Source organism: Caretta caretta, chromosome 6 (genome assembly GCF_965140235.1).
Source record: "Caretta caretta isolate rCarCar2 chromosome 6, rCarCar1.hap1, whole genome shotgun sequence".
In the NCBI taxonomy this organism is placed as follows: domain Eukaryota; kingdom Metazoa; phylum Chordata; order Testudines; family Cheloniidae; genus Caretta; species Caretta caretta.
This window is the reverse complement of record NC_134211.1, coordinates 121,731,272-121,759,136: the sequence shown is the minus strand read 5'-3', so window position 1 is coordinate 121,759,136 and position 27,865 is coordinate 121,731,272. Positions and strand designations below refer to the sequence as shown.

Sequence of the window (27,865 nt, the reverse complement as noted above, 5' to 3'; positions counted from 1 at the left end):
ATTGTAACGATGTAAACATCTTAGCATTTAGCACAGCCACAGGTAGCCGCCAGCAGCATCAGAGGTGCCCAGAATTATTAGACGTACTACAACAAAATAAATAAAGGTGGCAACTTAGTAATACTATGATGGTGACGAGTGCTGTAAGTAAATCTGGTCATGTAAATCAGTAATGAGGACCAGGGACAAAAGAGAGTGCCATTCCTTTTTATTATATTCAATAAGCACGTTATCTACTTGCCACAAGTGCAATGCAATTATAAACATTGGCCTTGATTCTGCAATCAGACCCACCCAGGTGACCCCTTGTGGCCTACGCTACAGAGCCATGCTGATTTCACCTCGGGTCCCCCGAAGCAGATATGTTTGCAGCATGGACCTGGACTTAAGAAACCAGCCATCTATTTCTGGCTCTGCCGCTGACTGTTACATGGCCTTGGTCAAGTCGCTTCACCTTTGTGTGACTCAGTTCCCCTCAAACCCTTTGGATATTTGGAGCAGAGACTGAGAGTCACTATGTGTTTGTACAGTGCCTACCGCAATCTTGGCTGGAGACTCTAGGTGCTACTGTCATTCAAATAATTATTGTGCGATCAGGGCCATTATCTTCAATAACTGATGAGGAAATTGAAAGCAAATATGTGGTCTGAGCATCAGACTAATACTCTACTGAATACAGAACCTATGCAATATTCAGTCCACTGAAATAGCTGTTATTGCATAATTGTATACTGAAACAACAAACGGGCAGGGATTCCTGTGTAAAGTTTGATGATTCCGAAATGCTAAGACCTAAAATTACATCTAAAAGTTGTTTCTTTTTAAAGAAACTTGCTTTCTACATTCCTAGATCATTCCAAGCTGTGTACTATTTCCTAACCTGAAACTCATTATTTGTAAGGATGGTCATGATTTTTAACATTCATATTTTCTTTCAGCATCAGGGTGACCCATTAAGGATTGGTCTAATGCCTGCATCGGAGTATTTGTTGGGTTTAATGTCACTTTAGATGCTGCCCTGTGTGTTCAAATGAACATTTTCTGTCCCTTTTAAAAAAAAACCCCAATTTCTATCATTTAACAGAAACAGAATAAGTTTCACCCAATTGCCTCAGTTTTGGAGATATCTCAAAGCCATTGTCTTGTGACAATGAGCCTCATGCAAATGAAACAGCAGCTAAACAAGGATCCTCCCTATCTCTGTTTGGACCAATTTTCTTAATGTTTCAGCAAAGCTTAATCTGTTGGCACAAGTGTTTAGGCCCATTAACAGCTAAAGTCAAAGAGTCCACAACTCACACTGCTGACAGTAAACAAGGAATTTGAGGAATGGCCTTTAAACAATGGCTAAGCCACAAACTATTTTGTCATTAGATGTGGTGAAATGTGTATACACCAATGATTTTCTTCCTTTGGTTCCTGCAATTCAAAGCCCAGGTCTCTCTCCCCCTCCACCCCCAAAGGATTGCATTACAGCTGTTTTATTTGTCTTTCCAACTCTACAGCAGTCTGATTAGTTATGCAGGTGTAGATCCTGCAAATGGCTAATATTATTTACACTGCCATAGCACCTAGAGGCCAGGGTTCCTCTGTGCTTGGCACTGTACTAACAAACAACGAAAAGACAGTCCCCGCAGATTCTAGATTTAAGGCCAGATGGGACCATTATGATCATCTAGCCTGACCCATATTACCCAGGCCATAACATCTCGCCCAGTGATTCCTGCATCAGCGCCCCCACAACCAATAATGCAATAGACAAATGTAGCAGAGCCAAGGAACTACTTTTTTTATACAGAAATAAATGGCAATGGGTGGTTTTCACAAGCACCACCCATGCAGCTCCCATTGGCTGGGAACGGGGAACTGTGGCCAATGGGAGTTGCGGGGGAGGTGCCTGCAGAGAGGGGCAGTGTGCAGAGCCACGGGCCCGCCCCGGGAGCCGCAGGGGTACCTTGGCCCCTTCCAGGAGCGGCGTGGGGCCGAGGCCATCCGAAGTAAGTACCGCCCCCTTCAATGGGCAAGTTCTGAATAGCTCTTCCACCACCCAACCTTCAGTCTCCCAGAGTCAGCCCCCAATACCCCCTCCTGCACCCCAAGCCCCTGCCCCAGCCCTGAGACCCCTCCCAGAGCCCGCACCCCATACCCCCTCTTGCACCCCATACCCCCTCCTGGAGCCAGCACTCCATACCCCCTCCAGCACCTGAACACTCTGTCCCAGCCCTGAGCCCCCTTCCAGAGCCTGCACCCCACACCCCCTCCTGCATCCATACACACTGCCCCAGCCTGGAGTCCCCTCCCACACCAAAACTCCCTCCCAGAGCTTACACCCCTCACCCCCTCCTGCACCTCGAGCCCCTGCCCTACCCCTGAGCCTCCTCCCACAGCCAGCCCCCCCATACCCCTTCCTGCACCCCAAGCAATATTACCAATAATGGTAATATTACCATATCAACCAACAAAGAACTCGGAGTGTTCAACTGTCTGTGTCGGGTTGATATGACTCTCACACTGAAGGTTTTTTTTGCCAAAGTGGCCCCCACTTCAAAAGTAGTGAAGAGCACTGCCGTGGAGAATGAATAGTAAAGAGTTGTAGTGGTATAATTTGGGTTGTTAGGTTTAGTGTGGGCGGTGTTGGTGGTCTGTGACATACAGAAGGTCAGACTGGGTGATCTGGTGGCCCTTCTGGCCTTAAACTCTATGATTCTATGAGTGAGGTTGACCCCAATCAAAAGGAGACTGCAGCCAGCGGTTTACCAGGATTTGTGACCTTTGGCGAATAAGCCGTTCAAATTTCATGGCCTCACTGCATTTGCCTGGTGGGCTCATTTCTTAATTTGAGGTTGGACATGCCCATGTAGCTTGCAATAAATGTGCAACCAACTATCACACCCCACCCCTCCCTTCTTCTTCATCAAGAGGAATCAGAGATAAAACATTGCATCTGAGGCCATGTCTACACTTACTGGTAGATCGGCCCTGCTGAGATAGGTGCAGCGGTGTTGATTTATCGGGTCTGTTGAAGACCTCCTAAATCGATCACAGAGTGCTCTCCGGTGAACTCAGGTACTCCACCTCCCTGAGAAGAGTAAAGGAAGTTGGCAGGAGAGCATCTCCCATCGACCCAGCGCAGTGTAGACACTGCGGTAAGTCGACCTAAGCTACGTCAATTTCAGTGATGTTATTCACATAACAGAAGTAGAGTAACTTGGGTCGACTTGCCCATAATCTCAGTGTGAACACATGGTAGATCTGTGTTTTCCAGCTACAGAAGGGTGGACTGCTGTGAATCCAAGAGGTAGTGAAGGGGAAAGCTGAGGCAAGCAGGAAATGATCCTTAAAACAAGCTCTTTTAGGCTGGATCCAAGGTCTATTGAAGTCAATGGAACTGTACCAATTTATACACGCTGAGGATCCAGCCCTTAGAGTGCAAGGAGATTTTTTCATGAAGCGTCCCTGTGTCTGGGAAAGGGTAACAGAAGCCTGTGTATCACCTCTAACCACTCTTTCACTTCTTTCTCCTTCAGAAAACATTACAGAAACTTAGAGACGAAGAAAAGAGAAAAGCCACAGGCAGAGGGAGTGATCAAATGTCCTATTTTATATGGGGATGTTCTGAACTTTGACTCATTCAAGTTTGCTTCCAAATGGAGCCGAATCCTTCAATATGGGCGAAGGCAACATCCCCATTGACATCAATGGTGGGGAAAAGCTTGTTGCCTCTGCCAGGAGTGCAAAATTGGGCCTGTCTCCATGGCAGATCTTTTATCCATGACACAGATCTTTACTTGTGCATTCTGCACTCCTACTGCACACGTAACTTCAATCGGTGTAACCAACAGATGCATACATGGAAAAATTTTGGACCATGACCTAGATCTGCTTGGTGGATAAATGATCCATCAGTGAATGGTGGCCTGGAGAATTTTGACCCAAACTTTGGAGTAGAGCTGGTCTAGAAATTTCCACCTAAACTTGATGGAAAATTGGGGTTGAAACAAATCCAAAATTCTTATGGACAGTGGCTGCTTTCTGTGAAAAATTTCAGTTTGATCTTGAAATACCAACCACCAAAATGTTTTCAGTCAAACTTTTTTGTGTTTTTTTTTTTTCTGACTGGGTTTAATTTTAAGTTCTTCAGCTTTTTCTGTGGTAACTTTTTAATGAAACCTGTGCTGGGCCAGGAGAAATGGACGGTCCCACCAGAAAAAAAACAAGTTTGTTGACTGGGGTGGGGCTGGGCAGCAACTTGGGCCTTCTCTGCACTTCTGTTCTAGTTCAAATCAATAGGAATCCAAATGTCAAGAGAAGCCTGAGTAGCTATTTCAAAAATGTTCGTTCCACTGCAGTGCCACACAGCCGAAAGGGCTACACAGGAGCTCCTGAGGGACTCTCATTCTCTCACCCCCATGAAATCAGCCACATTGAAATGAAACGGGTTGTGGGTTTGTAAGGGTCAGTCTTTTGGGTTGTATTACTCAATCTCGTATCAGTTGCTAATTGAAGAACTAAGTCACACACAAATACACACACGTGACTCCTGGGTTAGCACAAGCAAGCAGGGTCCCTGGAATGATGATGCAGGAACAACAGAACATGTATTTGTTACTGGAAGAGAGGACAGAGGCAGCTCCTCTCCTGCTGCTGACTTCAAAACTTTCCCCAGACAGGAAGAAGCCATGTCCCTGCCCTTCCTCTCAGGGTTAATTCCCGGGCCCTTCCCTTCTGGAAGGAGCCATGCCCTCTAGAGGCTGTCTGTGGATGTTCCACACATGCACAAAGACCCAGCCAGCATAGCAGCCCTTTTACAATACTCTACTTTTTTTTGGGGGGGGGGGTTATATATTTGTCATCCTTTTATCCTGACACACAAACAAATCAAATGCACAATATTCTTGTGGGTAAAGAATAGGATTGGGACCCAGAAGATCGGGGCTGTATCTCAGGCTTTCCCTGGGTGACCATATCCGTACTGCCTCAGTTTCCTCATCTGCAAAACAATCCCGATACATGTACAGAGGGAAAGGGGCATTGAGAGACATACAAGGATGTTAATCAGGAGCAACTTGAAGGCAGTCAGTGGAATGATACTGGTGCGGGATAAGAATATTTTCCTAATTAAAGTTAGCAAAACATTTTGCACTTCTATGGTGCCGCCCATTCAAGGATCTCAGTATTATTGTTACAAGAGCGCGCTGAATCTGTATATATGTCCACAGATTATTATTAAGGTGCCAGTAGATGGCACTCCAGAATATATAGTATAATTTCTGGGTTTTGTAGGCCCAATATAACTAGCTATGCACAGCAAATCACTTCCTGAGTGCAGCTGTGTACAACAGCTCCTAACGATTATTACCATTTTTCCTCATTGAAGATTTACACCAGTGTCTGTGAGTGGAGAATTTGACTTTTAATTACATTAGTTACAGCTGAAATTATATTATGTAAACAAGTACCAGAAACAATTTTGTTTAATTCTCCAAACAACGGCAAACAGATAGCACAGAAAAATATCTACTACACCAAGACCATTGTGCTACTGAACAGAAAACTATAGTGCAACAAAATGATTGTGCAACGACATCAGTGCTGCTGAACCAAACACCTTAAATCGTACCAACTAGAATACCGGGAAGAATGGTAACAAAGCCTCTGTATTAGTGCACTGAAAATGACGATACCAAGATTTCTGTGCTACTGTGCAGAGGACTGTACCGTGTACCAAGAATACTGGGTTGAAAAAGACACAGTAATCAGTCAAATGGAATTTTCCAACCATTTACTATTTCATATTTTACAAAAAAAAACTTCCGGAGGGACAGGGTTAAATAAATATACAAAAAAAGACTTCAAGTGAGGTATAAAACCCGAGACAACTCTGGACCATTGAAGTTTACCTATTTACAACAGATCTGAATATTTATTAAAAGAGTTTCCTTTAAAATAAAAATATACCTCAAGCCCTGGGGGGGGGGGGGGGGGGGGAAGGATATAATTGAGAAATGTGTACATGATTACTGATCTTGTATATCCCAGAGTGACATTCATTTATAATAGGGTCCCTTGTAGAATCAGGACCTACTATCAAGCTCTAAATGACCTACCAATGTGAGAGAGCACGTCTCTCCCTACTCAGTAATGCCATCAGTGGAAACAGAAAGACTCCCATTGATTTCAGTGGTTTTGCATCAGGCTCTGAAGGCACTCAAGCGAGAGCCCCTTCCATTTATAATGGAATGGTAATGGAAGGAATTTCTCCATGAGGTGTCTTTGGCTGGGGGAACTCAACCCTTGGGCTGAAATAGCCCAGATCTGCTGATGACTAAGGCATGTTGCAAAGCCAATCTGTCTTCCTGTGCTCTTGAGGGAAGAAGCCAGAGTACAAGGAGGATTGGTGTTAGTGCAGAGGGTGGGGTATTTTTTCGTTTGCTGGTTGGAAAACTTGGCCCTTGCTGGCAGGGATAAGTTGCTGGTGGTGTTTGTGCGGATGTTGTCTTTAACCACAGAGAAAAGCATATACCACAGATCTTCATGCATTAGTGTTTCCTAGGCCCACAGATCTTCATGCATTAACATCTCCAGGCCTACAGCAACTTACAACTTCCTTTGAAATGGTTTCTTTTTCTTTAAACCGAATACTAGCCATTTTGCACATTAACGGGAGGAATTGCTCATTGTGGTGTGTGGCTCTCTTTCTCTCTCCAGCTTCACCTTCCTAACCCCTTGATTTCCAAACCTCAAAGGAACCCAATTAAAACCTGTTAATTTAAGGATTTGACTAAGAAGTGTTTAATGAATTATAAAACTTCAAATTGTACATCAACTACATAGGCAAAAAGCTTTACCCGTCTCCAGCATCTGAAACGGGCTCTAAAAGGTAACTCCATCAATTTAGCTTACTTGGGAGATATTTTTCACTCCCATTTTAGAAATCTGAAAGGTTTTGCAGCTCTCACTTTCAACAGTGGCATGAATTGGAGGCTGGATGTTTTGTGGATAAAATACTCCATCTTTTGGTCTCAGGGAAGCTTTGTCTGGTCTATTTTGTCATAAGTGAACATGATCTCGGTGTGCAGAGCTTAGTCAAGATTAGTCAGAAATTCAAATAAAAGAAATCAAGTATTAATTCTGCCTGCAAGCTGATCTGCCGTTTGTGCATCTGAAAAGACCAGGAGTTGACATGTGGGCAGAAGCAATATTCAGCCATCCCTAAATAAAGGGGAAAGGCTCAATTGTGAGGATAGAAGAGGGCCCAAAATGTGCTTCTTCCAGGGTGGGGATGAGATCACAAATAGCAAGATTTTCAGGTTTGCCTAGTTCTCTGGGGGATATAGGAGCGTCTTTCTTTCACTTAACACCAGCCACTCAAACTTTGCAAGCACAAAGATTCACTCCAAATGTGTAAGTGGTATGAATTGAGCAGTACAAGTTCATCATCATCATTAAATCTGTCAAACCAGCAGGTTATTAAAATTATCATTATTCATTCTGGAAATGAAAATAAAAAAAACTATGCTCCAGATTTCTTGAGCCGGTTTGTGTTGTTTTCCCACAATTTAATATATGATAATAATGTTTAAGCAATGTCCTCTATCCATCTTCATTAGCACTGTGAACAAATTGTACTGGGCTGTAATGGAACATTTTTTTGTATTGTGCAAAGGTATATGATGTACGGAAAATGGGCAATTTAATATGAAAAGAATATTGGGTCTCAGAATTTTTATTTTCTAAACAGTAATTTCAGTTGGGAATTATTGCATGATGTGTGCATATTTTTGCCTGGATAGTTATTTAAATACAAATAGGCAAGATATGTAATTCCATATGGTGGCTATCTACTCTTTCTGGGTGCATCTCCTTTTTTTTTTTAATAGTGCAATAAACAAAAGATAAAAACATCCCTAAGCCACACACTACTCAAAAGAACATAATTGTGCCTCTGTGTCTTTATTGTAATTTAAATGTGCTTCAATTAACTTTTCTTAATATTTTCCAGTTCTTTTAAACGAAACTTAAATTGGTTTTTCTTGTTGTGAAATTTGTTTCGAATATAATAATAAAAAAAAAATCTTTTGTTTATTTCATTATGGAGACATCCTATCCAGGCACAAAGATAGAACCCTTAATTCCCAGCAGCCTACTTTCCAGTTCTCAAATACTTCTTACTGTTGTTGAAGCAAAAATATAAAATTTGCAACTATCATCTACCAAAAGAGAGGTAACTGCCCTACACATCACAGGTAGAGGAAATTAAGAAAAAGAGAAAACCCAGACTCTTACACTTTCACCCTGAAGTCGTTTTTAAAAGATGATAATTGGTTATCCTTTCCCTTACACAAATCATTGTGAGGATTAAAATAGAGAGGGCGTACATAGGATGCTTGTTGTAATTAACCTTGAGGTTTTTATTTAAACAAGGTCAAACATTTTAACAGATTTATAAGTCAGGTTTGGTCTGCATGGCTCTATAGATCAGATTAATGACAAAATGTACCCAGAATACTTATTAAACAGCATTTATTTACAGAAAATATATCCTCAGAGCTTCTGAGGGGCATAAATACAAGCTGTTCCAGCACTGAGACACATGCTTGTACACACAGTTACAAGTTACAACTAAACTACAAAGTGACCAATATAACCTAGCACACAAAGTATACTATACTGTAGATTACTAAATTATGTAATTCACAAGTAATTATGTATTTTAAAAAAATCAGAGTGCCCAGTTAATAGAAGAGAGACTACCATCATCCAGATGTTTTTACTTTATTTTTATTGGCACATATGCAAAACAGCAGCAAGACACGATACAGTTAATTCATTACTTCTTATTTTGTGACAATGAACTACCCAGGCTTGCCAAAATTCAGTATCTGTCCTCAAGACAACAGATGCAGATTCCCCAGCCCTTTCCAGGTTATCTTTCAGTCCCTACTAAAAATTGATTTCAATGGGAATTTTTCCTGAGTTAGGAACATAAAATTAAGCCCTTTATTCTGAACTCTAAATAAGCAGTACATTTCTACCTGTTCTAAATAGTACACACATTACTAATTTCACAAGCTGTACCAAACATAAGAACATTAGAAACGTGGAAATAATGCCATGTAGCCCAACACACCTGCTTTAAATTAAGGACCCATTCTGCAGACATTCCCTGAGCAAAACTCTCCTTGCAATCAAAGGGGATATCTGTATATAGAAAAGGTGCAGAATAGGGGCTTATATTTGCTACATACCCCCCCCCCCCCTTAGATCTCAAGCATTTTGATTTTAATTAGTGCTATATAAGACACCAATTGAGTAATAAATACCTAAAAGGGAGATCATTTGTTTGATTCACCCATTATTCCTTCCCTCTTAAGCCCGATACTGCAACTAGACCCCTCTGCTGGTACAAGGCCCCTATGAGGTCAATGGAGATCCGAAACTTATGCAAATCCAGTTGCAGGGTTGGGTTCCCAGCCCATAACTCTTCTCTTTCAGCTGACTACTATTGCATCATGTTACATCCAACCAAGGTGGCTAGTGGCCTCTTTTTATGCCAGCACAATCAAGCCACCTTGATCAGACAGCAAGAACTGAGCTTGGTTAATAAAGCAACATTTTTCTGTGAAATGTCTTCACATTTTTAATTGACTTTCCTTCTCTTATGCGTCTCTTGTGTTCTTCTACCATAAACATTCAAGTGACTGAGTTTCACTGATGAAAATATTTTCAGTAAAATCAGATTTTAAATTTGGGCATTTAAGGATACATGCTAGAACATTTTGTGCCCTCTTCCAATCAGAGAATGGGAACAATACCATGTGATTTATCTGATCAATTTCAACTAAGCAACAGGGGTACTGAACATTTACATGCAGTTGATAGTTCGACTGAATAATCGACCAGAACAATTTGAAAAGAGAACGCTGTAAAATGTGCACAGACAATAAATACAATGAAATCATAACCTGCGAGCCGCAAAAGCAACAGCATTTCCCCCCCTGAGTATTTTTGTTTTCAGAGTTGCTCAAATCTGAGCAGAGAACTCTAAGTTTAAATATCCTCTTACTGATACATCAGTTCAATGACGCTACGGACTTTTGGACTTGGGTTTATGGACATCTTGATGTCTGTGTATTTCAAACCAACGTGCAGGTCAAATAGCTCCTCTTTATTCTAATTTTCATACAAAACTGCACTTTCTACTCAAAATAATTCATTTGCAGATATTGCAAGCACATTGTGGCACATATTTGGTTTAAATAATGGATTTTAGTCAAATTTTCAGGAGTTGGAATAGCACAGGAAAATATTAAAGGCTCAGTCTAACCTATCTACAATCTATACATCTGTACTCTCGCCCCCTTTTATACAGATGAATATAATGTACAAAAATGCAGAGTATAGATATACTCCTTTTATTCTCAATTTTGTAATGATTGAAAACCAGGCTAAATCCTTTCAAAACGCCCCTTCATTTCAAAACCAAAATGTTATCTTCCTGTTTTTTAAGTAATTATGCAGTCACCAGTAGCAGTGTTTTTATAGCTAAATTATACAGATGGAGACAGAATACACGACAATGGACAACACCCCATACATTTTTAATTTTAATAGAGTGACCATTCAACTCATGCCTGGCAGAGGGAAGTTCCATGTGTGTACTGCACATTATCTCTAGCAAATGAAGAGAAAAGAAATGCACTACACTGCCCAGTGCCACATCTGACACTTATCAGAGGTGATGGACAAAGGAACACTTTATATCTGTAGCTGCTCAGGTCACGAGTCCGGCTCTGAACACCAGTTCACCTCTTTCTAGCTTCCGTTCGGTCAGGATGTTTTTTTCTGGAGCTAAAGTCGAAGGCTGATGGTGTATATAAATGTTATAAACAGCATTAAAATGTTTTTTGCTAGCAGACAAATCCTGCCATTTCACGAATGCACAATCAGCTTGTGAGGCACTGAATCGTATGCAGAAATATAATGCACAAGTCCAATGTGAATAGCTAAAAATAACACCTCCAAACTGGTCAGCTTTCTCTGTTCTTTCTTTTAATATCCTACCCCGAGATCTAAGCTAATTTTCTCTATCCATAGGCTCCAAAAAAAAAAAAAAAAAAAAAGGACCTGTATTCACTAATTATATAGCCTGAAAAGAATTTGGTTCAGGGTAAGATGATCCCAGTGATATGCTAATCCCTTTTTCTGCTTGGTGCTGCCTGAAGGCTGTGTCTAACATTTTTTTCAACTGTATGACAATAAAAGTTGGGGCAACAAAAGAAATAAATGGGCAGCTCAAGAAGGTATAGCTGAAACACATGGCAGACCATTTCTCTCCTCTCCTTCTGGCTGCTCTTTTGTAGGCTCTAGTTTGGTATCCTCAAGTCAATGGCTGAAATGCAGCCACCTTAGCAACTTACCCCAGCCCTCTCTCTTTACATTCATGAATAGTCAGCAAGCGGCAGACAAAATAGAACTAATCTTTTTTGACAGAATTGTTCAATTTGGGAGGAAAGGCTTTAGAGCCACCCTCCGTACAGTTGCAGAATACGAGCCAACAATGGATGTGATCAAATTTTACAAGAGGATGACCAGTGGGGCCCCTCGCCCCCACAAAAAAAAAGAGAAAATATCACACTTAAGTTCAAATGGTCGCAAACGCTGGAAACGGCGAAAGTGAAAGCTGAAGAAGAGCTTTGTGCCACTCCAGAACTGGTCTCTTTCACCAACAGAAGTTAGTCCAATAAAAGATATTACCTCGCCCGTCTGGTCTCGCTAATATCCTGGGACCAAGACAGCTACACAACACTGCAAATTAAAATCTGGCAAGCAAAAAAAAAATGTATTTCTCTTACTGTGATAAGGCATTACGCACACCCCCACAATGATAAATGTGTGATTTTTTTTGATTAAACAAAATTAAAAGTTTCAATGAATATCCAATATTTATTTCCTGTCATAGGCTGATAACTTCATCTTTTTGGACTGACGATTCTTATTTCAAAATGCATTCAGTTCAGCAGGATCTTGTGTGTGTTTAAAACTGGTTTTGCCATTTAGAAATCCCGTAATACACCAGCCACTCACAAGTCTAGCATGTGCTAAAAAGGACATTCCGGGCCCCCCTGCTCCATTTAGCGCAAGCCTCCTCTCTATCTTTGAATACAGTCTGAACAGGAGGGCGGGGGTGGGGGGAATCTCCCCAGTCCATGGGCAAAAACAGAAGTTAGCAACATGGTCCATGCAGCTGCAACATTGCATTTAAAATTCAGTTTACTCATAGGAAGAGGGCTAATCCTGCCCCTGTAATTCCCTACAGCCAAAATGTACCCCCTCCCTGAGTGACAGTGCAATGCAAAGACACTCGCACGCTTATCTTGCCCAACCAGATGGCCGACTTGGATCAATGCACACACGCCACGATCAATGGGAGCGATAAAGAATTAGGAAAACAGTGGTACATGCTCCCAGAAAGCTTGTACACTGCATAATTATTTTATGATTCTACACATGGCTACATGTGATACTGGAATCGAGACGGAAAGGATAATTAGAGTGCCAGAAAGAATTTTGTACTGCACTGCACACTTTGTCAGTCAGCAGTTCCCACTCCGGAAAACTCACTGCTGGGTTTTGTGTGTGTGTGTGTGTGTTTTAATGAAGTTAGGAATATGTAAAATATTATGGGGAGGTTCTTCCTCTGTCTTATAGTCACAAGATGCATGAGATTACTGGGTCCTGTGATATAACACCAAAAGTTTTGTCCAAAGGTTGAGGGTGATCACGAGATTTCCCAGGCACCACTTACATTAATGAATGCTGGTGCGCCATCTGAGGAGAGACATAAGATTACCATCTTAGGCTGTAATGAAGGAAGGTTACATTCGAACATTCCCAGTGCTTTGTCATAAGAGGGAAGTATTCACATCTGAATGTCTCATTCATTCAGTAAAATATAACTGTATACGTTACTACCTTATTCCTCCCCCCCACCCCCCGCCACCACCTTCTTCCAGCAGCTAGTTTTTTGATTGGCTCCTTATTTCTACCTCATTTGTGACCAGGCTGCCTTACAGCAACCAGAGAGGAATGACCTAGCCCCAACTCAACAAATGGCAGAGAATAATATCAAAGTGCTATTGTGAATTCAGATGCCAAAAATCACATGACAAAGATTAGAACCAGCCCAATACAATGCAGAAATCAGTCCTTTGTGGCAATGAAAGGAACAAGACATGAAATAATAGCACTGAACACTTTTATAAAGTGTTTTTTCCATCTTATTAACATGCACCAACTAATCCTTCCCATGCCTCAGGGGTGTGTGTATTATTGTCCCTATTTTACAGAGGGGAGAAATAGAGGTGAAATTAAGTGACTTGCCCAATGCCAACAAAAGCAGAGACAAACTGTGATGATAACACACACTCAGCCACATGTGCCACCAAAATACCCATCTCGCATCATCGTCGCCCTTCAAAATGATGCCCTGATCACAGCAGGGAAAACAAACAACTGGACCAAACCAGTGTCTCATCATCACTGAGAACCATCACCATGACATAAAGGAGGAGAAAATGCGTGAAGCTGTGTGAATGATGAGAAGAAGAGAGGAGACAGAAGAAAAAGCCAGACTCATTAAGTAAGGATGGGCTCTCTCTTTTTAACGGGGCCTCCTCCCATCCCAACTTACACTAAAGTCAAACCACCTGGCATGTGGCATTTTCTGCAGATGGATTAGGCGTGGTGGGCACACACACAGCTGTGCATCCCTGGCACTCAGGTTTCTGTTCGAATTAGCTAATTAGCCATCTGACAGAGTGATTTTTTTTTGGGAGATCACCCAGAATCGCTTCACAGAACTGGGCAGAGGGATTCATGGTCGGCAAAATAGAGCAATCCCCTTTGCGTCCTGCTCCCACACCATAATCCTCCTAAAGGGGCCGGGGTAGAATTTGTGGGAGGTTCCCAGAATTATTTCCAAGGAAGCGAGGTACTTACTTTTTTAATTTAAATAAACAAGGCTTTTTGGTCTGCCAAAATGCCACCAGCAGGTTGTCTTCTCTCTCTCAATGCACAAGGCACACAGGCTGGCTGAGGGACAGCTGGACTCAAATTCCAGTCTGACCTCTTTCTTCCTGAACTGTCAGTAAGTAGGCGCACTGAACACCTGGGGCTCAGGGGCTGAGGCAGAAGGAGTGTTCAAATGTGGCCCGGTGGCTGTCAGCGCTGTCCAGTCTCCATTTGTCAGGTTGGTGGCTGTCACATGGGGCCAGGGGCCATAATAATGGGTGAGGGGTGGATGGAAATGGGGAAGATCCTCAGAGTTCCCCAAGGGATATGGAGGGTTTAACTCCAACCCCACAGAAAAGTCATAATCCTGGAAGCACAGTGACTGCACAAATAGGAGCAGATGTTCAGAGAAGGAGGGTGAAAACACACAGAAATAAATAATACTACCTACTTCCTCTATGGTGCTTTTCCTTAGTAGATCTCAAAGTGCTTTACAAAAGAACTGTCATTATTCCCATTTTACAGAGGGATAGGGTAGTGAACTGATTTACCTAGGCCAAAGCAGGAATGGAACCCAGGTCTCCTGAGTCCTAGCACAGTGCTCTATCCACTTGGCCACACTGCCTTCCCAATGACAATCATGCTATTTTCAAAAACAGACACTTTTGGAATGATTTTTTTTTTCAGGGTTGTGAAATACTGGATCAAAAGACAAATGTGTGTACTTTTAACAAGGCAAGCTGGTGTCACTCTCGCTGGCTTCTGACTCGATAGCAACGAGTGCACCTTTCTCAAGTCAAATGGGAGGCTTCGTCCCAGCAAAGGAATATTCTGAATGCATTGATTGTGAAACACTGAGCGATTGTCATTAACGTGCACTCTGAGCAAGCGAGCGGCTCTGAGCGCGTCTATGGTCATTCAGCTTCCCTCATCACTCCAAGCACCGTCCAATACACTGAACATTCATTCCATTGGCGTACACCGAGCAAACTCTACTTTGTGCACCAGTATACGAACAAACATTTTGTACCTATCGGAAAGTTTTGATTGATGACATAAAAACCTGGGACATTTAACGTGTGTTGAAAGCCATTCCTAGGGCCCAGCCCTGGGATATCATATGGACTATCCGGTCAAATGGGGCTATGTGGTCATTTTAAGTCGTATTGCAGCTAACTAAGGGATCAAGCCAAAGTCCACTGAAATCAGTAGGAAGATTCCCATTGACTTCAAGTGACTGTGAATCAGGCCCTCAGGATTCCTTCCTGATCTTTGCAGCAAATTCTTTATGCCCTGAAACTTACACTCTGGTTATCCTAGTGATGACTTCACCCTGCATAGCCACAAACTTTATTAATGTTAATTAAGGATACGTTTTTGTCATGGATATTTTTAGTACAAGTCATGGATAGATCATCGGCAATAAACAAAAATTCACGGAAGCCCGTGACCTGTCCCTGACTTTCACTAAAAATACTGACAAAAGAGGTAGGTGGGTTCAGCACCCACTGCTGCTGAGGCTCCTAGGTTCCCCACCGCTGCGATGCATGGGAGCTCCGGGATCCTCCTGCCCACGGGGCAGCTGTAGCTGCAGGGTCCCCCCACCACGGCTGGGCAGCTGCCGGAGGTCCTCGCTGCCTGCTACATCTGGGCAGCTACAGGGTTTCCCCCCACAGCCCGCCATGGCTGGGCAGCTGTGGCAAGTCCCCATTGCCTGCCGTAGCTGGGCAGCTGTGGGGTCCCCAAACCAGGGTAGGGCCTGAGAGCACGGCTGGCTGGGAGCTCCAGCCCTGGGGCAGAAAATGTCATGGAGGTCAATGGGAGTCACAGATTCTGTCACTTCCGTGACCTCCATGACATAATTGTAGCCTTAGTGTTAATGAAACAGACCCAGTCTTTTTGATAGCCCAACAGCAGCAATTAACACAGTGATTCCCTGCCCTGCTTAAAGCAGTATTTTCTTTTATTGGTTCTAAATTTACTGCCTTTCAAGTATTCCCTTGGGTCTCTTATTAGAGGGCTGCTAACAAGAACAGAATGAGTAGCTTCTACTAGGCCCCTCTCCACCAGATCATAGAATATCAGGGTTGGAAGGGATCTCAAGAGGTCATCTAGTCCAACCCCCCCACTCAAAGCAGGACCAATCCCCCATTTTTGCCCCAGATCCCTAAATGGCCCCCTGAAGGATTGAACTCACAACCCTGGGTTTAGCAGGCCAATGCTCAAACCACTGAGCTATCCCTCCCCCCACTATCCTCCTTTTCTGTTGCAGATCTCACCACCTTCCTCCTTTTCCATTGCAGTGTTTGAAATCGGCGGTTCTCTCCAAGTTTCTTCTCACCTATTAGTCTCTCATGTCATTCTTAATGCTTGGTTGCTTGCCATACACATTGTATCCCAGCGACGCCAGGCTTTCTTCTCTAAAAGAAATTTTCCAACTATCCTGTGGGTTTGCCGGTCACTGGAGGATTTGTGTGGCTCCGCCGTCAGCTGTCTCCAAGGTAAGGAGTGAAGCCTGGGATAATGCAGATGGAGAGGGGGTTGCTCAGTTTAATAGAGGGCCACCAATGGGGTCTACAGCCCTGAAAGAGACCTTTGTCAGGCACAGGAGAAAGCTCTGAGCTGCAAATAGGCTGCCAGTCCTACTGTGGGCAGTACATGTTCAGAAAAGGAATCTGGGGAGTTCAGCAGGAGGGATGAGGACCTTAAAGGTTCAGTACCCAGAGCAGGAAAGAAATATCTTATAGATGCCTTGACATAACTCTCAGACTTCAAAACTGGCAACAAAGGCCCCTGAAGCGTTTGAAAATGGACAGAATTTGGGCTACCCCCATTCTGTCGTGCATCGTGCCATAAGTAACGGATAATAAAGGTTGGGGATTTTTTTTAAAGCATCAAACCTGTTTTTAAAGATGTTTTCGCATTATGTGAATCAAATGAACTGCTTTGGCAATGTGTGACTCGTTAATTGGGGTAGCTATCCTGTTACAGACTATAAAACTCTTCCTGTGATTCACACACACTGAGAAAACAGTCTGAAGAACAGGTTTTAACATTACAGACTATTGCTCACAGTAGAGTGTGACATACAACCGAACACAGGTGCGCCACCATAGGGGCCTGAGGGCAGAGCTCCACTCCATCTTCTCAGGAGGTGCCTGAAGGAGGCAGGCTTAAGGGTAGGGTGTTCTCTGCCCAGACGGCCCTCATATTCAATCTACGCTGTCCTCCCCCTACAATTAGTGAAGCCTTACCGTTCAATTCATGCCCTCCACCCCACAAACTGCCTGCCTGCGTAGCACATAATTCATAGCACCAGACTGGCCCCACTATCTCCCCAACGATTAATACTGGTGCTGCTTCCCCACCCACAATCAATTAACACAGCTCTCTGTCCCTCATAATTAAGGCTACGTTTTAGTTACGGGTATTTTTAGTAAAAGTCATGGACAGATCACGGGCAGTAAACAAAAATTCATGGCCCAACACCTGTCCACGACTTGTACTATATACCCCCTGATTAAACCCTGGTAGGCGGGTGTGGCCCTGGGGTGCTGCGGGTGCTTGGGGGGAGCAGCCCGGGACCCCCACTGGTGCTGGAGGGGAGGCACATGGGGCTGGCAGGCTCCCTACCCAGCTCCTCGCAGCTCCCCAGAAGTGACAACGTGTCCCTCGCTCAGCTCCTAGCTCCGCACGCAGGCCCCGCCCCTAGTGCCGGCTCCACAGCTCCCATCAGCAGGGAAATGCTGTCCTAACATCCAAACCCTCCACCCTGAATTCAACAAAAGGTCTTGCCATATCTATCTGTTGCCTCTTTAGTTTTTTCTTGGCCTACTCATGGGCGCTGGAGACAAGGAGGGTATGAAAGAAAATCACATTGCTGGGGACACTGTTTATGAGCATGTCCTCCCTATCTGCAACAGGAGAAAATACAGTTTCAATTCTGCCTTTGAGAAACAAATCAGGCAATGTTTCCTTCTGGCACATTTGCTGGAGCTGGGCCATACAAATGGGTCAGACTGGAAGCTTGGCCATCGTGGGGTAACAGACATGCGATTGACTGATGGATGTGGTGAGACAGATGATGACGTTACTCACGAGTCCCTTCTCTTCTTCCTCTTCCGCCTCCTTCTTCTGATCGAGGCTCGTGACATCTGAAAGCAGATAAACAAAAGTGATTCTTGAGGCATGCTTAGAATCACTTTATAGCACCAATCATGCTGAATCTTACTCACGGCAGTGTTAACCATGATTAGCCAGCACTTTTACTGACTGCTTTCTGCTCTTAGACTCTATAAAAACCCCCTTCAAAGGTTCAGTGCTTAAGACCTTACTGTTACTTCTCCTGTCTTCATGTCACAATTGGAGCCTATATAATGTGCAATGAGTGGATGGCACCATGGCAGGGCAGGAGTTGCTTGGGCTGTAAACAGACAGGTCTGGAGTCACTTTGAAAAAACGTTCCTAGATGGCCTGGTGGCTTAGCTTCTCCCTAATGGATCCCTCTTCCCAACCCAATCCGAACTAACTCACACTAAAAACAATTGTCACTTAATGCAAATGCATCAGTAGCGATACACGTGCACCTGTGCATATGTAACTCCCACTGGCTGAATGTCTCCCTCTAGGGGTTGGTCTACACAAGAGGTTAAGAGCTTTCTACAGCTACCAGTTCATGGAGCTACTTTTTTAGCTGTAGAAGATGCTCATTCTTTTACAAGGGGAGGGACAGGTTCAAACCTCACTGGTAGCACATGCAGGGAGTCATTATACACACACAATGGTGTTTCACTCCAGATTTGGGAAGCTGTCGGGTTTTTTGGGTATGTGTGGTAAGAATGCTGGGAATCAATCACAACTAGAGCTGGCTAAAAATTGTTCATTGACACTGTATTAAAAATTGTCTTTTGAAATGAAATTAACATTTTTGTGGCGGGAAAAATTGTTTCCTCTGAAATTTTCCAGCATTAAACCAAAAACTGAAAACATTTCAGATTTTCAATCAGTCATTTTGTGGTAAAAATTTGTGCTGAGGGTTTCCTAGAACTGAAGATGAGTACCAAAAGTGAAACACATTCAGTTTTTGAAAAGCATTTTTCAGTTTCAGTTTAAAAAAAATAATCAATAAATAAGTTGTAGGAAATTTAAACAAAAAAATGTTTTCTAAAATTTTCCATGAAAAACAATGGTCCTTTCTCAAGCAGCTTGAATTACAGCACCAGTGTTTCACAGACCAGCAGCGGGTCCTCTCCTCTCGCAGTACAGGTTCTGTGGTTAACCCAGAGAATTACTTTCTTTACAGATTAGCAGGGTTGGTACTTGTTTTCAGAACAGGATAGTGGTGTAATTAGAAAGGGAAGAGGGAGGTGCCCCATCTCCAGTTTGGAGCTTTGATCTGTACATGAATTCGGCAGGCTGGTGTTTGCGTGAATCCATTTCTCCAATGTAATTTGATTACTGGCTATGCGGTGGCAGCCATTTTGAGTAAGTGTTTACTCTCTCCTGCCACACTAGCTGTAGTTCACGAAAGCTCATGCTCAAATAAATTGGTTAGTCTCTAAGGTGCCACAAGTACTCCTTTTCTTTTTACTGAGTCTATGTGAAGTCCCACATTCACTACCCCATCGTGCTCCAGATCCCTGTGCTGAGTCAGCCACTCACTGGCTGGCTACCTCAAACTTTCCCCCACTCAGTTGTTCCCTCCCTTCCATTACAGTCTTGTTATCTAGATTCAGTGTCCTCCAGCTAAGGATAAGCAATATTTGGGATGGAAGGAATAATGAAAAGGCCCAGATCCTCAGTTGCAGTCTAGAAACTCATGGTGCCCCTTTCTGTGCCCTCCTCTGACCTTGTGTGCACCTGTTGGTTCTCCCAGTGTAGAATATAATAACCTGAGTGAGGATTTAAATTACACTAATGGCCCCAAGGGAAAGTTATAGCTGCCAGGGATCAGTGGGGTGTGTGGAAACCCTGATTGTGTCCCCTTTTCATTTACCAGAGCTCTTCTGCAGGTTGCAGGGAGAGGACAGCACTGGAGCCATTAGACAGGCACTGTGATACCAGAAGGTTTCCCCTACATCGGGACGACTCTCCCACTGCCATACATGCCAGCTTTAGAACTGCTTTGGTCCAGTGGCTTAGCACAGAGTGGTTCGAATGCAAGGTGAATGCAGGCCAAAGAACCTAGACTTGTTAGAAAGAATCCTAAAAGAAGTGGATGTGCGTTAGACCTTCCGTAGCTACTTCCTTTGCCTTTTATCAGTCCCTTCAGTGGAGGAGAAAGAGGAGAAAGCGAGCACTCACTGTTGCTCAATTGTACCACTATTGCACATTGACACATTTGCAGGCTATCACAGAAGGACTCTTTGTAGATGAAGCCTGAGTGTTGTAGTCTGTCATTACGGGTTCCACACTTATGTGGTCAAATTTTCAAATGTGGGTGCCAAGGGCATCTATGTAAACTGTGATCAGACCCATTAAGCCCAGAAAAACCCAACGTGACTGCAGAGAGTAGCACACCGAGTTGGGCAGCTATCGGACCCACCACTCCTGGAAAAATTTTGGTCCACAGACCACAGTGCAAATTTAGCCAGCGTTAGATATATTGGGTGAAATTCTGGCTTCACTGAAGTCAGTGGCACAACTTCCATCTGTTACGATAAAGGTAAAACAAAAAAAAAGTAAAAAAAAGTTCCCTGCATCAGTTGTTGATATTTGGAGACCTTCAGTTGCCAGAGATGGAACTGGTCCTATAGATAAGTCAGCAATCCATTTTCCTTATTTTGTCCGTGTTTTTCCTCTCTTGGCTCTTGCAGGGCTAAGAATCATATTTCTTGCTCTTCTCTTCCATCATTTCCTGCCTGACTTTAGGTTCCAGGTTTGGCCCTGAACAATAACACCTTCATTATAAAGCTGCACCCTGAAACCAGGCAGCTTTCCAGAAAATATTAGTGCCATCTCCTATAAAACACATGCTATTTGTTTTTAGTCTCCCTTCTGGTTTTACACCTTGAAAAGAGGACGTTTAATATGTACAGTAGAATTAATCGGGATGGAGTGTAAGCAGGACTTACATTCAAAATACACTTCTGCAAAACAAAGGAGCAGCTGTGAAAATGTAGAGTCTGCAGACCGTTTTTTACTTGGGTATCACATTTGCTAAAAGATTTGCTCTGCAAAGTTTTATCTAATTTCCCATTCATTCAATTAAGCGGGGAGATAACTGTGCGGCTCCCAAGAGATTAGGGAGAACTGAGTTTAGCTCCTTCTTACCCTTGTGATGCAGGGACTTCTTCAGTTTCACTGTTACAGCTAAGCTAAGGCCTTGATCCTGCAAGATGACAAGCACCCTCCACGTTCACCAACAGGGGCAGCGCCAGGCTCTTCCCAGTGGAGGGGGGAGGGACTGAGGTGGGCTAGACAGAAAATTGCGGGGGCTGCATCCCCCTCGCTGTGGCCCTGCCCCTGCTCCTCCTCAGGTAAGTGCCGGCCCTGCCTCCTCCTCTCCCCCCCCCCGAGGCCCCGCCCCGTGGCCAGGTTGGAGGCCAGAAGCTGGAGCCAGGCAGTGTGAGGAGGCTGCTGCCTTCCCTCGTCTCCTCTTCTTGCTGATGCTGTTGGTGCCTGGGGCTGGGGCTGCTCCTCCGATCCCTGTCAACTGTTTGCAGCTGGTAACAGCTGCGTAGTCGGGGGAACCCGGCTCTGGGGCTGGCAGAGGCCTCAGGGAACAGTGACCATTTATTTGCATGGAGATACTGTCCAGAGGCCCCAATCCCAATGTGCCTGGCACTGTACAAATAGACAGACAGTCCTTGCCCCAAAGATTTCATACTCCTAATTCTGTATTCTGTGGGTGTCTCCTACTACCCAACTCACATGGCAGTACCCCCACACGGAAAGGTGGAGTGCATTCCCCGCACTCAAGAGTTTGGAGGCTAGTTCAGTCTCCAGCCTTATTCAATCCTTGACCTCTAGTTAAATGTCACAATGGCTCTCAAACGCTTCTTGTTCCCTCCTCGCCTAGAAATTGTAGCACTGTCAGGTTCTAAAACAATAGCAGCTACTGTGCCTATTCCGTGCAAACACTTGATAAGGGTGAGGCTGCTGGTGCACTGAGACCCCTGACAATGCTATTATACTGACAATGTTGTTGCATTGTTTCCTTGTGGTCCCTTCTCCCCATATATCTGTCAGTATCCCCCGGTGTGTCTTATTTTATACTTAGTTTATAAGTTCTTTGGGGCAGGGGCTTTTTGTTGTGTGTTTGTACGGCACTGAACACAACGTGGCCCTGATCTGTGACTTGGACTCCTAGGAAATACCACAATATCAATAATAACAATATCTGGCTCAGGCCATATTGTGATGCCCTTATTCACCAGTGGATTCAAAATGTCTCCTCGAATGAATAATGGTTGCTGGTTTGGGCCCCAAGTAATTGCAAACATTGCCATTTGAGGATGTTAATTGATGAACATAAAAATAGGTCACTTATTTGTCACAGCAGAAAAGTTTTTGGTCACGCAAATTCTACTTCACACATGTTAGGACGTTGTTGTTGCTTGTGAGAAACTGAAGAAAACAAGACAAACAACAGAAAAGATACAAAATATTTTCTAACCTGTATCAGAAATTTTGGTTTACTGGTAAGTTTTGTCTTGTTTTGATCCGTTCTGAAACAAAGAGCAACTCGTTCCCCCCCCCAAAAAAGTGCTTAGTCAAGCCAGGGTTGCGGTGCTCGTTATCGTGCATATGCTCTTGATCAAAGAGAAAAACATTATTTTCTTTGAAGTTCGTTTGTAGAATTTAGGCGCGAGTCAATGCTGGGCACACATTAATCAGACAAACCACGTCTATAGAGAAGCTTATCATTGCACAGTGAAAACAGAGTAGGCACTAAAGATGCTCAATGGGCTTTTCATAGGACATATCTATTTTCTTCCTGCTATCATTCCATTTCACTTGGAAAGTTCTTACTGGCCCTTCAAGAGGGAACCCTGGCTTTGTCTCGTTCTACCTAGTGGGGAGAAGGGTGGAGAAGAAGGAGGGTAAAGAGCTACCACCAGCCATTTTGAACAGATTCCTCCAGGAGCTGCTCCTTTGTAAAGTCTGAAACCAATGTGAATATCAATGACTGTGAGGAAAGAGAGGCCCAAAGAAAGCTGACCAGCTCTGGTAACCAGGCCTATCCAACAATGTCAATTATTTTTCATCAGAAATTTTTTGGGGAAAAAATTACATTGAAACTTCCCATTTTTTGTTGTTTGCTTTTCAATTACAAATAAATTAAAACAAAAACTGAAAATATTCAAAAAACATTTTCGGTTTTTGCTTTTTCATCATTTTTTTCCCCATCAAAATTACATTTGGATGGAAAAATGTCAGACAGCGCTACTGACTGGCCTGCAAGTTATGTCTCATCCCTGAACCAAAAGAGACTTTAAGTTGTGTGCAAGGAACCCATTAAATAGTGAATCTGAAAAGCAACTCCCTATTTCAGCATGTCTTGTTCTGTGCATAGCAGAAGGGCTCCCCTGTTAAGCACACACCTTGTACGCAGAGCTATATTCACTTTCTGTATACTGTGAAATTAGCAGATCATTCCGCCATCGGTGTCCCCCACCACAACAGTAGGTATCCCTGTAGCAATTAATCTGAATGGAGTCCACAGCTCATGACCAGCAACAAAGCTGTCACTCATGTCAATTTTACATCTATCTGTCCATAAGAAGGCTTGTAAGGATTAGATTTTTATTCGTAAATGCCAGTAATTGTAGATTTCTCCATATACACACAAACCGACAAAAAATATTTTCATCGATAATAATCAAAACGCACACATAGGCAAATAAGAAAAATGCTGCTTTAGAATTTCTTAGAGTCCAAATCCAGTGATTTAGATTTTTGAATTAGGCTGGTTACAAATAGACTAGTGAATGAATTGTAATAACAGGTACGATTTGTTGATTTAAGGATATTTACTTTGTATACTTTGACACGTGATGTGGACAATTTGTGTTTTAATGGTTATAGAGCTTTAACTTTTGGAGTCTCAACATCTACTGTCATTAAATCATTGTCTGACCCCCCCCCCCAAAATTTCCCACAACTCTGAAAAATTAAATTGATAAAAATCTGAAAAAATACTTAAAATAAACTTTGATATTAGCCATTGAAATTAGAGTAGAAAAACCCTGAATTCTGCCAAGCCTAACTACAAGTGCTTGGCCTTAGCATACCCTTCACCATCGTATCTACGCACCATCACTCTCCAGAAAGATGATACAGCTGACATTCCCTCAATAATGATGGGACCTTTTCTCAAAATAAATGAACTAGGGCGTATAAGGCCTGACTCATTGAAATCAAAGGGAGTCCTCCACTGGGCTTTGGCTCGGGCCCTTATTGCTCTGTGGTATTCACCAGGCTTGTTTGCAGACGCAAAAATATTCAACTTTCCATTTTCCGCCACATTACAATCCCCCAAATTTTACATTATTGGCACTTTAAAAGTAATGGCTAGTTTTGCTTCAGAAGAAAGTCATCCTCCCTCAAAAAAATAGGCCCTGTTTTACCTCCTTTCAGTTAGAAACAGGTCACTTTCAATTCCCCCTTCTGAAAAAGTGAAAAGAATGCCTGATTTGTCTCCATAATGAATGTACCTCAGTACAATTTTCTACAAAACTGAATTTTCAAAATGGCAACAGAATCCTTTAATTTTGCATATTGTCGCAACTATTGTGCACAACTGTAGTAACAGTCACATGTCATTTCTTAATGAAAGTTGTTTTCAGTATCACATTAGGATACATGGAGAAAACAGACGAGGTAAAAACTAGGTTAGGTGTCTAATTCACCACACCGTGACTCCAGTTTTACATCAGTGTGATTCTGTTAAATACACTGGAGTTACACTGGCATAAATCTGGAGTAGTGGTTGTGGAGAATCAGGCCCTTCGTTTTTAAACACAACATCCCTGTGTGAAGAGAGTCAGGGAGGTAGCAATTAAACTTAATTACACTGTAATGAACATAACCTCTCAGAGCATGGCTGAGAGACCACACACACAGAGTGGATGAGTCTCTTGGGAAGAATGTATTCCTCTGGCCAAAGACTGGTTTACTTATAGCCAAATTCGCTTTGAAGACTTTGATGAAATATTTATATCAGCGTTTCAGTGAGATGCGGCCTTTCCTGATAAAGCTGTTTCCTTAGGAATATGCAAGATGTTGTCCCAATTTACTCAGACACCGCTCATTAGCATAGGTCCATTTCAAACAAGGCCTTTGAACAGCAGTCGTTTCCAAATTTCATTACCTCTGTCCCTGATGGGTTTGTTTTGAATATCGGGGGGAAACAAGAAAAAAAAAAAAAGGTAAGTGAATCCCCTGCCAAAGTAAATGGATAGGTTTTGGTTAGTTCCCAGAATTCTTACCTATTACTGGTTCCCTACCTGGACACACATAGTTTGAATTTTTAAGGCATGGCACGTGGTCAGTTAATCCTGCAGGTTTGTGAATGACATGCTTTTAGCATCAGAGTGCGCAGCTGCAGAAAGGCAACTTCTAATATTGCAAAGACAAAATTAAAATAAATATTCACTCCAATTGTTAAATGAATTTGTTGCAGTCTTTTGTGTTCTCTTTCTGGGAGTATTCATGCAGCCTCACCTCACTGACAGAAGAATTGGTGCAGAGCAAATGTCAAAGTTAGATATGCATGCTAAGTGATGAACACCAATATAAGGACCTAAACAGATGTACTTGCAAAAACCAAAATTTCAATTTGCACACACAGTTACTAGCTCTGAAAGTGCTTGAACACTCATCTCATCAGGATATAAGAACACTGTAATGTGACTTAACTATCTAGAAAATATTTCTTCACACAACACACAGCCTACCTGTGGAACTCTTTGCCAGAGTAGGTTGTGAAGGACAAGACTATAACAGGGTTAAAAAAAGAACTAGGTAAGTTCATGGAGGATAGGGCCATCAATGGCTATAAACCAGGATGAGCAGGGATGCTAAACAATGCTCTGAAGTGTCCCTAGCCTCTGTTTGCCAGAAGCTGGGAATGGACATCAGGGGATGGATTACTCGATGATTACCTGTTCTGTTCATTCCCTCTGAAGCATCTGGCATTGGCCACTTCAGAAAAGAGGATACTTGGCTAGATGGACCATTGGTCTGACTCGGTATGGCCATTCTTATGTTCTTGTTCTTAATATCTGAGTGCTTCCTACCAGTAAACGGGACTACAGTATTTCTCTCTTTCCCCATAACAAGAAGCAGACTTGGGTTTTGATTGGCAATACATGTAAGTATGAAAGTGAAAGGTACTTGTAAAAGGGTCGGCCACCCCTGAGCACTGGTTCACGGCCTGGGATGGCTCTGTGGTAACCTGCCTCAGTTTCCCCCTTTCTCAGAGCTCCTTAAGAACTCCACACAGATTAAAAGGTATCAGACAAAATTCTGCCGCTGGGGTTCACTTTATTAAGTCCAAATAAACCTGAAATAAAATCTCCCTGGTCTGTAGTTTCTCCCTTCAGTTTCAGAAATGCAGAACCCTCCTTTCTTTGGACCTGTGTTTCTGGGCTCGCAGCATCACTTTTAGCACCTTCCTTCTGGAACCCTTCAGCAGGTCTCACTGTCGTTCTTTCCCTTAACTCAAAGCAGTGCAGAGGTAGCAGTCCTTCCTCTGCTCCAGTCTCCTCCATTCGGAGGGAAGAGACAGAATATATACAGCCTTCTTCCCAAATCATGTCCTGATTGGCTGAAAGAGCGGGAAGCTTTGCCCCACTCACTCTACAAGGCCTCTGGTCCCATGGCCCTTAAAGAAACTGTAGCCTGGGTTTCCCCCAGACATTAACTATTCTCCTGGGAACAGTCTCCTCTCTCCCAGCACCTACTGCTGGCCTTCCCTAGATCTTCATCCAAGCTAAAAGTCCCAGGAAGCTTAAGGGAGACACCATGGAACATATGTTGACTGACGACTAGTCCTTACTACCCTTAAGAGGACAGTCACCTGGCTGTAGAACTGTTGTGCAAAGAAGCTGGTTGTGCATCCAGCTCAGAATGAAGTGCAGAAAATGTTCATTCCTATTTCATCAGACAGTGAGTTCCATAGTCTCAGACCAACATAAAGGGGCCTTCGTGCTACTGAGAACGGGCTTCTGAAAGCAAAGCAAGCGAAAGGGATGTTGAGTCAGATTGTTTAAAGCACACTTTTGTTTGTTTCTTTAAATGCCTGTTTATCTCTGCTGTCTAATGAACATCTGGGAGAAAGGCTGTCTGTGTTAAAGATTAAATACCTTTACCCCATGGCTCAATCCTGCAGCCACTAAAGTACTGTTATTGACTTCAGTGAGTGTGTGATGGTGCCATCTTGGCCAGCAAACTAGCAAACCAAACTCGGGACCTCCAGAGCTAAACGTATGAGCTGGATGAGCTCTGTAGGGACTCCCATGGACTCATATCCTCTGTGGATCAGGCACAGAGGAGGACCTGTCACCCACACTCCCAAGTGGGTTACACACAGAGAGGAAGCCCCTATGTGCACAGCGATAATGTAATGGTTTGTATGTGTGTCTGGAAAGTGCTGAAGTGCCATTTGAACTAAGTCTATTCCAACTACTCTGCAAGGAGCCCAGACTTGACTGCTCCCACACAGCCATTTAATTTGCCCTTCCTGACAATGTTTTATTACAATGCAATGATATTTCCCCTCCTGCAACCCAGTTCCCAAGCATGCGTTTTGGCTCTGTTTTCTGTTCTAGGGCAGAGTTAAGGTTGTGGTAGTGATTTGAATACAACTCTATGGATTATTGTGGAAGTGTCACTTTAACCCTAAATT

General features: G+C 43.2%; 2 long non-coding RNA genes across 3 annotated transcripts in view; one reads left to right on the top strand and one right to left on the bottom strand.

Moving 5' to 3' along the window:
* The window catches only part of LOC125638454 (uncharacterized), a 136,037-nt gene extending 130,059 nt beyond the window's left edge, over positions 1–5,978 (top strand). For both annotated transcript variants that reach the window (XR_012669116.1, XR_012669115.1), the window contains one exon: positions 3,528–5,978. This is a non-coding gene — a long non-coding RNA (uncharacterized LOC125638454). The remainder of the gene's footprint in view (positions 1–3,527) is intronic.
* A 10,251-nt stretch (positions 5,979–16,229) lies between these two features.
* Positions 16,230–27,865, bottom strand: part of LOC125639025 (uncharacterized) — a 34,870-nt gene continuing 23,234 nt past the window's right edge. Inside the window, exons 3-4 of the long non-coding RNA XR_007357355.2 lie at positions 18,112–18,167; positions 16,230–16,528 (exon numbers count right to left, since the gene is read on the bottom strand). This is a non-coding gene — a long non-coding RNA (uncharacterized LOC125639025). The remainder of the gene's footprint in view (positions 16,529–18,111; positions 18,168–27,865) is intronic.